This window comes from Rattus norvegicus, chromosome 2 (genome assembly GCF_021556685.1).
Source record: "Rattus norvegicus strain SHRSP/BbbUtx chromosome 2, alternate assembly SHRSP_T2T, whole genome shotgun sequence".
NCBI lineage: Eukaryota > Metazoa > Chordata > Mammalia > Rodentia > Muridae > Rattus > Rattus norvegicus.
In genome coordinates, this window is record NC_141535.1 from 195851640 (window position 1) to 195871457 (window position 19818).

Genomic DNA, 19818 nt, shown 5'->3' on the forward strand with positions numbered 1-19818 from the left:
GGGAAAGACCTCATTGGCAGCAGCTATGATGAGCCTATTGCTGACATGCTAAAATAGGCTCCTTTCTTCCCTTCTATCTACTCTACAGCATTAGAAATCAAGTTTCCCATTTTTCCTAGCTTCACTTTGGGTCACATTTGTTGGCACTATTTTTTTCAAATCTATTTTATTGAATTCTTATATCTAAACCTCATTGCATCTTAAAGTGTTTCAATGTCACTCACAACACTAGGTAGGGCAGAAAGAAGGTTAGAAGGAAAAGGGTTATAGATCTCATTAAACTATTTCCTATTGGTTAGGGTTGTCATGTTTCTTGGGCCTGTCCAATCTTCATTGTCAAGATATCTACAATTACTTCTCATGTCTATCTATGCTCAGGAATACTTGTCAAGTCACGACAACAACAACCCGGAGCAGCATGGTGAAAAGAGGCCTCCAGTGGCCCTCTCAGGGATTTTCCATCTGTACCCATCTGAAGCTGGCACAAATCCTGCCACTGCTAATGTATGAGGCAAATCGTAATCACCTACTATGAAGCAGCATCATTTTTTAAAGATTGATTAAATAATTTTAATTTTTTCTCTATCTTTATTAAATTGGGTATTTCTTCTTTACATTTCAATTGTTATTCCCTTTCCCAGTTTCCAGGCCAACATCCCCCTAATCCCTCCCCTTCCCATCTATATGGGTGTTCCCCTCCCAACCCTCCCCCCATTGCCGTCTTCCCCCCATAGTCTAGTTCACTGGGGGTTCAGTCTTAGCAGGACCCAGGGCTTCCCCTTCCACTGGTGCTCTTACTAGGATGTTCATTGCTACCTATGGGGTCAGAGTCCAGGGTCAGTCCATGTATAGTCTTTGGGTAGTGGCTTAGTCCCTGGAAGCTCTGGTTGCTTGGCATTGTTCATATGGGGTCTCGAGCCCCTTCAAGCTCCTCCAGTCCTTTCTCTGAATCCTTTAACGGGGGTCCTATTCTCAGTTCAGTGGTTTGCTGCTGGCATTCGCCTCTGTATTTACCATATTCTGGCTGTATCTCTCAGGAGAGATCTACATCTGGTTCTTGTCAGCCTGCACTTCTTTGCTTCATCCATCTTATCTAGTGTGGTGGCTGTATTTGTATGGGCCACATGTAGGGCAAGCTCTGAATGCGTTTTCCTTCAGTCTCTGTTCTAAATTTTGCCTCCTTATACCCTCCCAATGGTCTTCTTGTTCCCCTTTTAAAGAAGGAGTGAAGCATCCACCTTTTGATCATCCTTCTTGAGTTTCATGTGTTCTGTGCATCTAGGGTAATTCGAGCATTTGGGCTAATATCCACTTATCAATGAGTGCATACCATGTGTGTTTTTCGGTAATTGGGTTACCTCACTCAGGATGATATTTTCCAGTTCCATCCATTTGCCTATGAATTTCATAAAGTCTTTGTTTTTGATAGCTGAGTAGTATTCCATTGTGTAGATGTACCACATTTTCTGTATCCATTCCTCTGTTAAAGGGCATCTGGGTTCTTCCAGTTTCTGGCTATTATAAATAAGGCATGAAGTAGCATCTTATCCAACACTTGGGGTTAAAACAAAAACATTCATATAACATAATTGAGTTTTTAGAGGAACTAAAAATTTTACTAAACTTACTTATCTGTCTTATTTTCCTTCCTGAATGAGATCTGTCTTTCTTCTAGTCTTTTACACTGGATCGATGAAGGGTAGCTTGGTTATTATTGACTTAACCGATATTATCTACATGTTTGTGAATACATAAAATACTTTGTCTTTCTGGGTTTGTAAAACTCTTACCCAGGATAATTTATTCTGGTACCAACAATTTACCTGCAAATTACATGATTTTAATTGTTTTTCAAATGGCTGAATAAATACACCTTTTACCACATTTTCTTTATCCATTCTTCTGGGGAGAGACATATAGTTTGTTTCCAATTTCTGGATATTATGAAGAAAGAAACAATCGATATAGTTGAGCATGCGTTTTTGGGGTAGAATGCAACATCCTTTAGGCTTATGCCCTAGAGTAGAAAAGCTGAGTATTGAAGTAGATAAATCCCTATTCTCATGAACAACTGACACATCGTGATTTTTGCATTGCCTGTCTGAGTTTGCACTTTCACCAGAAATGTATGTGTTCATACTCCATGTTATTTACTGCCTATCTTATCCATCCTGTCAGGTAAAGGAAAAAAATCTCAAATAGTTTAGATGTGTATTTTACCCTTTCATTTATAATAGTTTTCTATCCTTGCTCATCATATACTGCCTCAAAACCCTCCAGTTCATAATAATTCAAGCAAAGTTTCTTTTATATATGGAACCCTAAACTGAGCTCTTGACAAGGTAGAAAGAAACACCACATAACCCTCCTTTGACCTAGAGAATTGTAATCATTTGCATTCACAAAATGACATCCCGGAATATCTAAACCAATTTGAGGTTGTAAAGGCCACATATGGACTTGGAAAGAATTTGTTCAGATTAATTTGAGCTTCAAGTGAAACCAATTAGGACTTAGCCTGCTTTTTCAATGTGTATTCTTAATTCTTTTCTGCAAACATATAGTTTGAACTGAGACAGTGTTTTCATTGCTTGCTTACACTAGCAATGAACCATAGGTCATATGTAAAGACCAAAGTTCTAGTTTCCAATGGCCAGGGGTTTTCAGAAAATGTTCTGTAAAAAGCAATAGAAAAGGGGAATTATTAAGAATGTTGGTAAATCCCATGGGGAAGAGAGCTGAACACCCAGAAGTGCAGACATTCTGAGACAGCAGGACAGACTGCCACTTCTGCACAACTTTGCCCACCTTCCTGGTCCAAAGGGAAACTGCACAGTGCCTCTTGACACAGGAAATTAGGAACAGGCAGCCGTTGGTACCTCAACTGAGGCGGTCAAACAGCTCCCTGCACCCAAATCCCACGGGGGAGAGAGCTGTACAATCAGAAGTGCAGACTCTCCTGAGAAATAAGAGACTAGCCTCTGTCCACATTTCTGATTCAAGAGGGAATTGCCTAGTGCTAACTGTGCCCCCTGGGTGCAAGGACCTAGGAGGAATCAGGAGCAGGACCATTCTGATTCTTGCCTGTACCTAGAGCTGAAAGATAGTCACCACAAGTGCCTACATACCTGAGATCAGAGCACCTGTTCTCAGAAAAGGCTGAAAGAAAACAGGAAAGCAGTTCTACAGGAGTGCTGGCACAGAGGCATACAGGAGGTTCAAGCCACTCTCAGAAACAGAAAGACAAGCAAAGACCAGAGACAACCCAATAGCAAAAAGTAAGCGCAGGAAACTAAGCAACAGAAACCAAGACTACTTGGCATCATCAGAACCCAGTTCTCCCACCAAAGAAAATACTGGATATCCAAACACATTGGAAAAGCAAGATTTAGATTTAAAATCACATTTTTGACAATGATGGAGGACTTTAAGAAAGACATAAATAACTCCCTTAAAGAAATGCAGGACAACACAAGTAAACAGGTAGAAGAACATAAAGAGGAAACACAAAAATCCCTGAAGGAATTACAGGAAAACACAAACAAGCAGGTGAAGGAAATGGACAGAACTATCCAGGAGTTTAAAACGGAAATAGAAAGAATAAAGAAAACACAAAGGGAGGCAACCCTGGAGATAGAAAACCTAAGAAGGATACCAGGAGTCATAAATATAAGTATCACCAACAAAATACAAGAGATAGAAGAGAGAATCTCAGGGGCAGAAGATACCATAGAAAACATTGACACAGCTGTCAAAGATAATGTAAAACACAAAAAGCTCCTAGCCCAAAACATCCTGTAAATCCAGGACAAAATGAGAAGATCAAACCTAAGGATAATAGGTATAGAAGAAAGTAAAGACCCCCACTTTAAAGAGCCAGTAAATATATTGAACAAAATTATAGAAGAAAAATTCCCTAAAGAAAGAGATGCCAATAAAAACACAAGAATCCTACAGAACTCCAAACACGTAATAGTTAAAACACCAAATGCACAAAACATAGAAAAAATATTAAAAGGAGTAAGGGAAAAAGGTCAAAGGACATGTAAAGGCAGACCTATAAGAATTACACCAGACTTCTCACCAGAGACTATGAAAGCCAGAACATCCTGGGTGTCATACAGACCTTAAGAGAACACAAATGCCAACCCAGGATAAAATATCCAGCCTTCGGCTTTCATCTGACTCTGTGTCGCACCTCAGTACCTGACTGTCAGGTCAGGACCCCATCAATTCATTATTAGCTAATGTCACAAAAGTCCAAGGTTTGTCATATTTCTTGACTTATATGCTCAATCCTTTAAAGTATCCAAAGGTGTTGCATGAGAATTACAGATTTTTAAATAAATATAAAGCTACCACATGATCAGAACTTGATGAATGTCTGTCGGTTCTGAGGAGTAGAGGCCATGGCACTGAACCTTATGTATATTGAAGGAAGTTAGTGTTAGGCTTCTATGACATGGACACATTGGAAACAAAACAGTTCACAGTTGAATATTGACTCCTTGTCCTTCACAACAGTGCCCTGTTTCTCTCTCATCCTCCCTTTGCACTCACACCACCTACCTCAAAATATCCTTTATTTTCCCAGCCCCTTATTAACTACTAACAAGTTTCCCTGGCATTTTAATTTTTATGTTCATCCTAACTCATCATATTTGTCTTCAAACACTCCAAGTCATATCTAATCAAAGAAAATTTCTTAATAAGAGGCCATTATTTTATGTCCTGAACAGTTAATCAAAAGCAGAACATGACCATCCTCTGGTCTGGAGGACATGAAAGAGTTTAAGAAAAGCTTTTTGGTAGTTAAAAATCTCTCAGAGGATGCATGCCAAAATATTAGGCCAAATTTGACATGTGAAGGCCATATGTGTACCTGGAAGGAATGATTCCTGTTTAATTTGAGGCTCTATTGTCATTATTTCCATGTTGAAACATTTACTTAATGCATTTTCTTCAATTCCCTTTTTAAAAAGATGAGGTAATTAACCTGTGATTTTACAACTATAGCCTGCCTAGAACATTAACACCCAGTATCCCACGTGTATAGAACTTACGGGGCAGATCCAAACTTCCAGCCTCCAATGGCCAGGAGAGTTTTTAGCTCAGTGTTCCTCAAAAGTGACAGAAAAAGAGAAATATCAAAACTTTTGGCATCCATTATAAAAAATATCAGTGCTTTTTAAAAATATTTCTTGTACTATTCAGTTTTGTTTTGACATACTATCACTTTACAGAAGAAGCTTTTTTCAACATTAAGTAATTTTTTACTGTGTACTTTTATGTATTTACATTTCAAATGTTATCCCCTTTCCCAGTTTCTTCCTCTCTCATCCCTTTCCCCTCCTTCTATGAGGATCCTCTCCTTCCCCCCTGCCCATTCCCCTCAACACCCTGGCATTCCCCTACACTGGGGAAATGAGCCTTCACAGAACCAAGGGCTTCTTCTATTGAGACGAGACAATTTTGAATAAGCTTCATTATCATACTTTTACGGCCGGCTCCTTAAATAATTCTAAATTTAATAAATGTTTACCAAGTATTATAGTAACTACATTTCTGTGCTAGTAACTTATAACCATAGGAAGCTCACATTCTCCCTAGTAACAAAGTTAACATATAGATGGATCTTTATTATTGTCTCAATTCTCATCATTAAATACAAATCAGTTCTGCTGGAAGTGTACATCTTCACTGAAATACTTGGATTGAGACATCAGATTCCATGGTAATTGATCAGCTCTTTGGAGAAGTCATTAAACTTTTAGGTTTATCTCCCTTCCTTGGAGATTCAGTTTCTCTGATATGCGGTTGAGATAGGCATTGCTTTCAGTGGTCCACTTAGCTTTAATGCAAGACATGAAAGGGGCATTGTTAGATATAAGACCTTTTACTGAACTCAGTTGTAGTTGGAAACCATAGATTAGAGTCTTCCTAAAGATAATGTTACTACTGAAGGAAGATGTCTCCTGAGTATTCCAGAGCATTGGTGTGGCTAAAATACCTAACCTGTCAGTTGCTGGAAAAAAGTGTTCAGTTTATTGTTAAATCAAGCAAAACTTTCATAAAATTCATCAAACATTTATGATTCTTGTGAGCAGTGGTATTCACTTTCTAATGGCCCACAGTTCTAGCTTCCTGAAGTAATTAGCAAAGATTGCAGTTTTTTTTGTTTTCCAAAAACAAATAAAAAACACTGACAGATAAAAGATGAACCACATCACTGATGTTTCTATCACTATGGTATCTTTTACACAGTCAGAGCAGGTTTTATATAAAAAATAGAATTGTATACTTCTTTGATATTTAACATATGGTGTCACTCATAGGTGGCAAAAGTCCCACAGCAGAAACTTCCTAAGAAAACACTCTTCACACAAGTAATTCAAAAGAGAAGTTATGACCCAGGTCATACCACAGACAAAAATAAACAGAAATTGGAGTGATGTAAACATGAAATCTGAAGTTTCCAAATTATTGAAAGAACATTGAGATATCTCCATGTGATTGATTTGGATCATGGATATATTTTTTTATCTTTATTAATTTGAGTATTTCTTATTTACATTTCGATTGTTATTCCCCTTCCCAGTTTCTGGGCCAACATCCCCCTAACCCCTCCTCCTCCCCTTCTTTATGGGCTTCCCCTCCCCATCCTCCCCCTATTACCACCCTCCCCCCAACAATCACGTTCACTGGGGGTTCAGCCTTGGCAGGACCAAGGGCTTCTCCTTCCAATGGTGCTCTTACTAGGCTATTTATTGCTACCTATGAGGTTGGAGCCCAGTGTCAGTCCATGTATAGTCTTTGGGATATTTTATTATGTATTCCAGGCTTATAAGCTATTATTGAAAAATTAATGTAGCTTTGTTGTTTTATTGTAACTAACAAAGATAGGGAAAGCAATAAACTGAATTGATTTAGAAATTATAGACTGGTGAGAATAATTGTAAAATATATAATAATGTATTAATATAAAATACACAAATCAGTAATTGAATATCAAAAATATAAATTATTTTTTAAAAGGAAAATCCTTGGGGAGAATTTTCTCAAAGAAAGATAGTTAAATTAAATTTCTAACAGTTAAATTAAGCAAACCTAATACCATGACAAACATAAATTTAAATTTCAACTTCATAGGTCAGTCTATTTATGTTTCTCATGATAGCTATAATAATAGAAGATAAAACCTAATCAATATCATCAAGTATATGAATAAAAAGCTGTGTACTGCTGATATAAATATAACTAGGTACAGTTACAGAGGACAGCATTATGACATTTCTCCAGAATGGTAGAAATGCCATATGATCAAAGGCATAGTCTTTAGTTTATCTCAAAAGCAAACGCACCCAAGGTTTTCAAGAGGAGGCTGTGTGTCAACATTAATTGTACTTGATTCACAAATTCAACTTAAGTCACAGTAATTATTGAGAATTTGGTGAGTGGGGAATGTGGTGTGTTCTGCATATATCCAGAAATAATACTCAAACATTAAAAAAATGAAAGTTTGGTTTGTTTCTCTTTTGAACATATATTTTTGAGACTGGTAGGTATGGTATTAAATGAACTAGGTGGAAGACAGGCAAATAGAATATGGTCTGAATTACAAAAAATATCTATCATATTTGAACACATAGAATGTGAAAATAGAATGATGATTCTCACCGAAATATAGACACAGTGTTGATCCAGGAAGGATATTTCAAGAAGTATGTTTAGGAAGAAGGCTAAACACATACAAAATATGGGATGAAGTAACTTGTATCCTAACAGGGTTGTGAGACATACAGAAGTTTATGCAGAATCCAAGGCCATGAGTGATAAAAGAAATAAAAAGATAAGAGATACAGCCTGTCTCAATTGAAAACTGAAGGATATACTGCTGGAATCATCATGCAATTTTGTTGGTTCTGACATACATTTTAGGAAGCACTGAGATATAGCAACTATTGGAACAATTATAACAAAGCAGTTATCTCTGTCCTTACCTGTCTTTCAGATAATTTAATGCTTCATAGTCAATCAAGTCCTGCTCACTTGTGTTGATAATCTCATTATTCCGCATCCCAGCAAAGGCATAGATCAAGTGGGTACACAGACAAGGGTCAATATTACCAATTTTGAAACTCCCTACTGTTGGTGTCTCCTTAGCCCAACTGGTATAGTAGCACATCAGCTGGTAGGAAGATCCTGTGGAAAGTTATCAGAGGAATAGTGTCCTGATGTAGATGCCTGTAACATTGGCTAACAATTTTGCCTTTATTATTTTATTAGTTGTGTATCAGACACATGTTATTCAGAAATAGATGAGTGCTGTGACTATTTGTGTAAATGACTACAACTTTTTAACCAGCCAATGACTCAGTTGCTTATAATTGTAGCAAATTCATAGTCAAAACTCAGATAAGTTTTTGGGCCTTATGAAAAAACCAAACCATGAGAAAAGGACAATATCTGTAAAACCCAGAGGTTATCAATTTCAAAACTCTCAACTCATCTCACTAGGTAGGACAGCAGAGAAAACTGCTGCTCATCTACTATCCAAGAGACAAATCTAATACATTTCCTTTAATCAATTGTGTTTGGACATTTGAGTCCATATAGCAAATGAAAATGAATCATGATTAGCAGAAAATTGCATTATAAATCATTAAAATAATGAATCAGGATTAAAGATTTATGTTGAAGAATGGTTTGATCAAAAACTCACCCAGGTGTGCATACAGAAGAATTGCTAGACCTAGACAGAGAGAGGTAGACACAACACATTTCTTATTCTGAATCAATTAGTGTAACCATAACTATTGGTATAACATAAAGTTTGTAATCCTTGTAAGATTAAAAAGCCTACCAATTACAGGTCATTATATCACACAAAATTTGATTTTTGCCAAAAAATATTGCTTCACCAATGTGGGGACCTTAAAGTTATCGTGTCTTTCAAACTTCTCTTTACAGAGTAGTCCAACCTATCAATATTTCATGTTTTACCGTCAGTGTACTAATTGCTATTTAACATTAAGTCTACTACAATTACAAGAATTTCTAACTGAAATTATTCACAATTTTACCTGCTTAGTGGCCATACATTTATGAATTTAGTTTTAAGAGCCATAACTAATCAAGTCCTCTTCAGAAGATGCAACATCTAAAGCACAGAACTGAATATCTCCTTGAGCCATTTTGATGTTTGAAAGCACTGATCAAAAGCAGTTGCCAGAAGAAATATAGTGATTCATACCAGATATCATTTTGGACTCTTAGTTGGCAGTTTAGGATGAATATCTTTTCTGTTGATGGCTTTTTTGCTTTCTTGTTATGTTTGTGTACGTGTGTATGTACGTGTGTGTGTGTGTGTGTGTGTGTGTGTGTGTGTGTGTGTTTATTTTGAATCATAGTGTCATTAGTTACCCAAATATGCTTTTCTGTTGTGCCTTTCAAGTGGTGAGTTTTAGGTGTGGATCATCATCATCATGAATTTACAGCTCCTGTAATCTGATTCTTTTACAAATTGAGATTCAAGTCATTTGAATACCTTTCTGAAACTGTACTAAGAAGTACAGAAAATAGTAAGCTTTAAACAACTTGTCTTAAAACAGTGACTTACTCTAACTCTTTGGATAATTGTATGTCTGTCTATGATAGTTCTATATCATCAAGGAAAAAGGATAATGGAGGGAAAGTGTAAAATGATTCTGAATAGAGAAGAGTCAAGAAATATGGATAGCTCTTGTTCCCATCACTTAAAATAGGTTCAAGGACAGCAATCAGAGTAAAGTCACAGAACTGAGTCACAGAACTCCTTCCAGTAAGGAGGAATAGGAAGAGGTATGGGGTAATGAATGTCTGGACAAAGACAAAGAGCAAAGGACCCTTGAATGAATGTGAGACATTAGTGCCATTCATGTGGCATCAATATTCTCCCAACAGATAGACTTATGAGAGCTAGACGAATCCTGAATATACTGACACAATTTGCAATGAATAATAAAGAATTTGAAAACATAATGTTCTAGAGTTAAAACTGCTTCAGGCAAAAATAAGACTTTATGTCTCATTTTCTACTTACCTGTGACAACAATGAGCTAGACCATGATCTCTTCAGAACTGCTACAGAATGCTTCACTCACTCATTTCAGACCCTGATTATTACATTTTCTATCTAGTAATTTTTATGAGAATATGTGTGTAATTAATAAACCAATAGTTAGCTACTGTTGACTTATCTCCTTTAGTATCTATCCCCATATACATAAAATGTCCTGTCTCCTAAAAGTGAGTGAAAACTATCACCCTAGACAATAATGTATTTGAAATGATTTTGGCTATTCCCAGAAATGCATATTCTTTTCAGAAGAGCAGTGCATTTTTATTGTGCATGCTTCCTATATAATTGAATTCTTATTCAAAAGTAATCAAATTATTCAGTGAAAGATTTAACCATTGTCAAACAATTTAATATCTTTCTTTAGTCATTCACATGAAAGTCTTAAAGTGAGTGCCTGAGAAACTTTATCTATTTCATGGCCACTTTCTAAATATTCTGCCAACTCTTGTTTTGTTGAATTCTAGGTAAAGTTACTAGCCATGCCTTTGTCTAAAAATAAGTGTAACCAAGCATGTTCCTTTTCCAACTCAGAAACAACCTCTATCTTCTATACATATGCTGATATAAAAATAGAGTCCATTCCCAATCACTAATACGTAAAGATGATTATGGCAAAATTTTTCCACTCCTTCAATATCTGTCACATATTTTAGGATTCTGTTCTTAGAGTTCATTTCAATTTACTTTTCCAAATTCTATATGATACTAGTATATCATATTAAACTTCTAGTTAAGCAAGATTGTTCACATTCTAATTCAAGATGCCATACCCAGTCAATTGTAAATGTTTATCCATTGGGATTGCACAATAATATTAATTCATGGAACTCAAGAACTGATCCCCTTGTTATCATTATTGATATTATCTTCCTCTTAATTGCTGTAGAATTCCAGAGAATATTATCTATATTTTATATAGAATTGATATGAGATTAAACACTATATTAAGTCGATGAAAATTTGTACTTTTTATCATACATAAGTGTATTCACATATAGTGAAAATATCTTGTTTCTATATGGATGTAGTTCCCTTCAATAATAAATTTGATGATATATATATATACATATATATATATATATATATATATATATATACACCATCTTAAGCAGGGAAGAGGATGTGGGATAACTGGGAGGCATTAAAGATTCTAGGTTAGTATTAGGCACTGTATATTTGCTGGGAAGATAGGACAATGAGACAGAGCATGGTATCTGAGTCCAGGTAACCAACCTTGTGTTAGAACATAGGTTAGAATAAAAGGTAACTTTTACGTTATATCTAATCTGAGAAGAGCCCAGCTATACGAACAATTTATTAACACATATATTTTGTGTCAGAGTTTTATTTCTGGGAGCCTGGAACTAGCAGGAAGAACCAGTTGCAAACTTTTACAATACCAGAGTTCTTGTGAGTCCAGAAAGTTTTACCTGTTCAATAAGTTTGCAAGTTTAATGTATTCATCTATGATAAATAGTATTTTATGGTTTGATTGCAATTTACAGGCATACACATCATCTAGCAGATACTTTGTGAGGAATGACTTACTTGAAAGTTACATTAACAAATTGTAAAGACATTATGTTATGGGTTGGCATAAGGAGTTCATTTCACTCTGGTACTATAATATCTGTTGTTCTGATGAAGTAAATACATAGTAAAACCTTACAGAGATAAATGTAGACTTAGAGTTCTAGAATATTGACCATTATTTATGGCATTTAGGGAGAAAATTCTACTGGGCCACCCTACTGACCATAGATCATTACATTCCCTAGAAACTTTACAGCCATACAAGGTTTGAACCCTGAAGACCTATGTCATTCAAACTCTTCTACAGTGGTTAGTAAAATATAGCAATGTCTGCATGTTCCATTTGTTGTGTCCTAATTGCTGTAAAATTTGAAATCTGTTACCTCTGCCAGTGATACTGAATGAAATTATTCACAAGGTTCTCTACTTAGTGAGCAAACATATAGTAGCTTCAGTCCCCAGAGTCGTAATGAACCAAGCCTTCCCCCAGTCAAGACATCTAAAATACAGCATTCAATATCTTTAGAAGTTAGGCATTGTTTGCATCTATCTGTTAAAAGACTGTGCTGGCTATATAAAATGTTTTCTCTGAGATATCATTTTTAGCAACAAAGGAAATTTAGTTTTGAAGAGGTTTTCTCTTTGTATAAGTTGATTTGCTTTGTAAATCAGGATATCTTATTATGTAGGCATGGAGGGATTTCTATTGGAGAGAGTTCTGACTGTACCTCTTTGGTGGTAAGATTTGGGATTTGAATCATTATGTAAGTAGAACACCTCTAATAGGAATCTTTTAAACATTGTATTTAGTCTTCTCTGGAATGAATTTATGAAGCTGAAAAATTGTGTAGGGCACAGATTTGAAATAACTCATAAGGTTTCAACAACTTGATTTAAAACACTCAAATCTAGCTCTATGAGTAACTTAATGTTTCTTCTTGTGTCAATTTAAGTCATCAATAAAAAATGACAATAAAGAATAAATGTAAAATAATTCTGAAAGACACAGGATAAACAAACCTCTGACAGCTCTAACTCAGATTCTACTGATGCCTGTCTCTGCAAAAGTTATTCTAGAAAAATGATATGAAAATGAACAGAATAGGAATTTCAGGCAGGTGGTATAGCAAGAGAGACAGGGGAGTGAATGACTGGGAAGGTACAGCAGAACAAGCATTGAATGAAGTTAAGACATTACTGCTATGCCTGTGGTATCAGTGAAGGCAGAAGTATTCTCTTAGTCCATGGACTGACGAGAGTTAGGGAAGGATGGAATAAGGAAAGAACACTCGCAATTACAAAGATTGGAAAAGCATAGAGTTGTCATGTCCAAATTGCTTCCTTGTCAGATCCTGCAAGGGAAAACTCAGTCAAGACTGAAGTTCTATACCTGATTATCAACTCACCTGTGGCAAGAATGAGCTTGGCCATGGTGTCTTCAGGATTTCTTCTGGAGAGCTTCTGTTGGATTTTTATGCTTTGAGATTATGGTTATGTAATGTTTCAAAGTGGAAAGTTTGGATTAGGAAGTCTTTGTGGGTAATCTTTGTATTCATAGCTTCGTACTGCTGAATAAACTCCCTTATTACACAACCAGCACCTTCTATCACCTGTTCAAGCAAAATAGCTATGTTTCCAACAAGTGGGCGTATCTTCATTTCACACATGAGTCATTCAGCTAAGATCATATTCGCAGTTCCCAGAGACACAGCATTTCTTTGAATATTGTATATGTTTTATACCTAAGAAAATCTCATTCTTATTGGAAAGTAAACTAGTTGATTCCATGGAAAACATTGTGCTTCTTTCCTTCATTTACCTTAATCCTGAGATCATTGGCTTAGGACATTTTTCATGTCATAGGAAACTCTCTGGACTTTGTTCCAGTTATTTTTTTTCAGGAGGCACTTTATGGGCCAAATTGTGTTGCATCTCATACCCCCAAGTACTCCCTCGTCCTTTCATTCCATCTCTTGACATACAAAGTGAGGAAAATGATTCCCTCTTGTTACTACATAAAGATGATGTTAAAATGCTGAATTTATACCAATGTCAGGCACATAAACAGTTTTAGAATTCTATGTTTAGTATTCATTCCAAGCCTCTGTCTCCAAACAGCATGTGACACAAGTTCTATTAAAACTTCATTTCTACAAAATTATCTACATTCTATCTTAAAATGCCCTTTATCTGACTCTCTTCAAGCTCTCTTGTCTGCCATGTTTTTCAGTAGAACCGATTCTTTAAAGTCCAGATCAGGACGTCTCTTTCTCACTGAATAATATTCTCTTCCTCATAATCCTTGTAAACATTCTATCACATATTTTTGTCCTAATTCTATGAAATAATATGGTGATACACCACATTGAGGATATGGACAAAAGTGTATTTATCATAGAACACAGGCCCCTTGCTTGAATGAATGGACAACCACATGGTTGTCTCTATTGAAAAAATTTTGTAATTTAAATTTGCCTATTCAACCTAGAATTATTAAGACTTCATGGTTTGTTTCCCATTCACAGGGGTCCACAAATTTTGTAGTACTCCTCTCTGGAATGATGCCCTTATAAAACCACCATTGATAATCTGTAAAAGCACTTATTTGATTTTAGAGGGAGGATGTGTACTTATGTCACTGTATCATTTCTCATCCTCTTATAAAATGACACTTAAGGCAGGAATGATCTGTTTAGATTTAAATTTCAGGTTACATATCATTATTTTAAAGAAGTCAGGAAGGAACTGAAAATCACATTCATAGTCCAGACCTTAAAGATAGTAAAATACATGGCTCCTCATTTGTTCTTACTGAACTATCTTCTGTCAGCTATTGTTGATTATCTAGAGAAATTCTGTCTAGATAATTGTATACCCCACAATATGCCGAACATTACTGTATTAATTACATACCCATGAACATTTCTACTTGCCAAAGAGTTTAATTCTTCACTGAACACACTTCACAGGTGATTAAAGGTTGTGCCAGCATGAAAGGCCAAACTGAATAGCAGACATAGGCTCATCAATGTACTAACTATAATCATATGCATACTAGTAGCAATATTCAATTTGAGCCATTATATTTATGTGATAAAAATATATACGATACATATGTATATAAGAATGATATAATTATGCTATGATCTAAAGGATTAATAAAATATACTCAAAAAGCAAAGAGTCACAATCACTTAGCACAAGTTAGCAAGTATCCCTATACTTAGAAGTAGCAGAATTCAGTACAATTATCTTCTTATACTTGCCTTTCATTTTTGGAATTATATGCAATTATGTCATTTCTCTCATTCCTATCTCCAAAAACTTTCATGTATCCTTCTTAGCACACCCGAATTCATCGCCTTTTTCCCCTAATACTTATCTTACAGATAAGATAAGAAGAGATTATATATATATATATATATATATATATATGTGTGTGTGTGTGTGTGTGTGTGTGTGTGTGTGTGTATCCTGCTCAGTTGATATAATTTTGTATGAACCATTTGGTATTTGGCATTCAATAATTAATTGATGTGCTCCTTCCTTAGAAAGTATTTTGTCCCATTCTTAGTACTCCTTTTTTGCTTGCAGTACTTTATATAGGACAGAAGTTTTGTGTAGCTTATCCATTCACATTGACATAACATTGCTGTTGCCCTTGTTTAGCATGTGTTTAGTCAGGCATACTGGTGAGATTTTACCAGTGCTGACATTAGAAAATGTAGTATTAAGAAAACTTTCTGATCCTCTGCATTTTCCAACCTTCTGCCCTTTGTCCTATAGTTGTTTTATTCATAGGTTCATTGAGGCTAGCATTCATAAATATGCATTTTGATTGCTTGTCGCTTTCAGAAAAAGTTATTCTGTTACAAAGAGGACTTTCCTTGTTATGGTTTGAGGATTACACCTACTTGTTGGTATGAGAAAACATATTTACAGAGTGTTTGGGTGTTATACTGATTTAGTAAGTTTTTGGTTGTAAGTCCTCCAATATCTATGATTTCACTAGCCATTGTCTAGTTTCTAGTAAAGACATAATATTCTACCTATTGAAGAGTGCATAAATACAGTGACACAAGGGTTTATTACAATCAAGTTATGTGTGTTAGCACTGCATCATAAGAGTTATTGTGCTCTTATGATCCTTGTTGTGCTTCATAAGCATAAAAGTTACAAAGGATATTTAGAGGTTTTTCTCCTTGAAAGCATGAATTGTACCTTCTAATGCCATGTAATACTTCTTCAGAGAAGAGTCAAAGTCTCCTGGGCCATGTGTCTAAAGTACATCAGGGATAGATGGAGGGGATTGGGTGAAAGTTGAGAGAGTGGTGGGGAAAAGAGGAATGAGGAGAGAGGAGAGCAGGGGGAAACAGTACTGGGAGAGACTACTGGATTGTGGCGGATATTACTGGGATGAGAAAGCCAAGACAATGGAAATGGCAAAGAATCTTTGAGCTGACCCTAGCAAAGACTCCTAGCAATGAAGGATTGGAATTGGAACATACTGTTTTCTATAATCAGGCAAGATTTCCTATGGAATGATTGGGACACCAACTCAGCCACAAAACCTTATATGCACATTTTTTTCCTACCTACAAGATGTGTAGGGGTAATAAATGAGGGAAAGTTGAACTAATAACTGTTCCTGCTTGATACCTATACCATAAAAGGGACCCCTTTACCCCCGTGCAACACTACTATTTTGCTATACTCACAGATAAGGGCCTAGCATAAATGTCATCAGAAAGGCTTCCCCCAGAAACTGATAGCAAGTGACATAGAATCCCATTGCTAAAATATAGTGGAGTTTAAGGAATCCTGTGAAAGAGTGGGCAGAAAGAAGGATTGAAGGAACAAAATGGGTCAAGGAAACCACATGAAAACCTACAGAATCAACTAACCTGTAGGGGCTCATAGAAACAAATGCTAAACAGAGAGCATGCAAAGGATAGTTATAGTTTACACTTGGCAGCTGGATCTTCATGTGGAGCTCCTAAAGTGGGAGAAGACTTTGTGTCTGAGTATATTGCCTGATTTCGGATACTTCTTTCCTACATGGACTGCCTTGTTTAAACTCAAGAGATGAAGATGTTCCTAGTCTTAATGCAATTTGATATTCCAAGATATCCTATTTTAGGAAGAGAAGGAGTGGAGAGGTAGATTTGGGGCAAGGCTAAGGAAAATGGGGAATTAGGACAGGAGGGAAGAGAAGCTGTTGTCAAGATGCAAAAAAAGAATCAATCAAACAAACAAGTAAACAAAACAAACAAACAAATAATTTCCCTGGTGATTAGGAATACAATGAACAGTGCTAACAGAAAATTTCATATCAGAAGTGTTTCCACAAAGAAATTAGAGAGATCTCATACTAGCAATATAAAAACAAACCTGAAAGCTCTAGGGATGAAAAAGAAGAAGAAAACAAACACACTGAAGAGGAGCAGATGGCAGGAAATAATCAAATTTAGGGCTGAGATCAATCAATTAGAAACAAAGAAAACAATATAGAGAATCAACCATACGAAGAGCTGGCTCTTTGAGAAAATCAACAAGATAGACAAACCCTGAGCCAAACAAAGTAAAACAGAGAGAGAGAGAGAGAGAGAGAGAGAGAGAGAGAGAGAGAGAGAGAGAGAGAGAGAGAGAATTCTAAGAAACAAAATCAGAAATAAAAAGAGAGACATAAAAACAGACACTGAGGAAATTCAAAGAATCACTAGTTTGTACTTCAGAAGACTGTAAATTGGAAAATCTTAACAAAATGGAAGATTTTCTAGATAGATACCACTTATCAAATTTAAATTAAGATCAGACAAATTATTAAAACACCCCTATCACACCTAAGAAAATAGAAGTCATTAAAATTCTTCTAACTAAAACTAGCTTAGAACAAGATAGTTTTAAGTTATAATTCTACCAGACTTACAAAGAAGAATCTAATACCAATACTTCACAAACTCTTCCATAATATAGAAAGAGAATGAACAGTGTAAAACACATTGTATGAGGCCAGAATCACACTGAAAGCTAAATTGCCCAGATTCAACAAAGAAATTTTAAACCAAATTTCCTAAGGAACATTGATGCAAAAATACTCAATAAAATACCCTCAAACTGAATCTAAGTCATCATCCAGAATGATCAAGTAGGCTCTATTCCTGAGATACAGGAAAGTTTTACACTGTGAATATCCATCAACATAATCCACACTATAAACAAACCAAAACAAGAAAGTCACATGATCATTGCATGAGATGCTGAAAAAGTCTTAGATAAAACCCAACAGTTCTTCCTATTAGAAGTATTGTTGAGATCTCAGATACATAACATAAACATAATAAAAACAATATATAGAGTGACAATAGACAGCATCAAATTAGAGATAAAGCAGACCCACTAAAATCAGATACAAGAAAAAGCTACAATCCTCTCCCTATTAATTCAATATACTATTGATGTTCTAGCTAGAGCAGCAAGACAACCAAAGGATATCAAGGGATACTAATGGAAAAGAATCAATATAAGAATATATATTCAAGGATGGTATGAGTATAAATATCAAACCCAAACATTCTACCAAAGAACTCCTACAGCTGATAAATACCTGCAGCAAAGTGGCTGTCCTGTAAGGTAAAGAGTATAGCCAGTAAGACAAATCAGCATCCTACAGATTGGGAAAAAAATCTTCACTAACTCACATGTGATAAAGGGCTAAAATCCAAAATATGTAAAGAACTCAAGAAGCTAACTACCAAAAATCAAACAACACAATCCAAAAATGGGGTATAGAACTAAACCAAGAATTTACAACACAGGAATCTCAAATGGCTAAGAAGCACCTAAAAATATGTTCAAAGTCCTTAGTGATCAGAGAAATGCAAATTAAAACAACCCTGAGATTCCACCTTATACGACTCACAATGGCTAAGATCAAAACCTCAGGTGACATCATATGTTAGAAAGGATGTGAAGAAAGAGTACTCCTCCATTGCTGGTGGGATTGAAAACTGGTACAACTACACTGGAAAACAATTTGAAGTTTTCTCAGAAAATTGGAACTAAAACCCAGCAATACCACTCTTGGGAATATACCCAAACAATGCCCCACCATGCCACAGGGACACATGTTCCATTATGTTCACAGCGCCCTTATTTGTGATAGCCAGAAGCTGGAAACAACTCAGATGTCCCACAACAGAAGAATGAATACAGAAAATGTGGTTCATTTACACAGTGGAATATTACTCAGCTATTAAGAATGAGGACTTGCTGAGTTTTTCAGGCAAATGGATGAAACTAAAAGTACCATCCTGGGTGAGGTAACTCAATCCCAAAAGTACATGCCTAGTATGTTCTCACTTATAAGTGGATATTAGCCAAAAAAAAGTACAGCGTACCCAAGATACAGTCCACAGAGCTCAGAAAGGTCAACCAGCAGAGGGGCTCTAGTGAGGATGACTCAGTTCCACTTGGAAGGAAGAAGAAATCAACCATGAGGGGGGAGGGACAGGAAATGGAAAGGGGATGGGGATCAGTGAAGAGGGGGACATGATTTGGTAGTGGTTGGGGGAAAAGTGTTTTGAAGCCCTGAGTGCCAGCAGAACAATGGAAACAGGCAACCTCGGGAGGCAGGAGGTTGAGAGGACCCTCTAGAATATACCAGAGACCTAGGAAGTGAGAGACTCTCAGGAATCAAAGGAGTGGGAAGGATCCTAGATGAAATGCCCTACAGTTGGGAGAGGTAACTTATTGAACTCACCTCTAGCAGTAGGACAGGTCATCCAGTGAGGGATAGGGTTGCTATTCCACAGTCAAAGCTCTGACCCATAATTCTTCATTTCTAAAAGAAATTCAGGGATGGAAATGTAGAAGAGCCTGATGAAAAGAAGGCCTAGCACCAGGCCCAAAGTGGGATCCAGGTCAAGGGGTGGCCTGAAGACCTGACACCATTACAGAGGCTATGGGGAATTCACAAAAATGGACCTATCATGACTACCCTCCAAAGGCCCAACAAGCAGCTGAAAGAGTCAGATGTAGATACGTGCAACCAACTAATGAGCAGAAGCTGCTAAACCCTCCATTGAATTAGGAAAAAGCTGGAGGAAATTGAGGAAGAGAGCAGCCCTGCAGGAGGACCAGCAGTCTCAATTAACCTGGATTCC

At 36.3% G+C, this 19818-nt stretch overlaps 1 pseudogene; it reads right to left on the reverse strand.

Annotated features, from left to right (window-relative positions):
* Positions 1 to 13084, reverse strand: part of Chia-ps1 (chitinase, acidic, pseudogene 1) — a 264086-nt pseudogene extending 251002 nt beyond the window's left edge.
* Positions 13085 to 19818: the final 6734 nt, after the last annotated feature.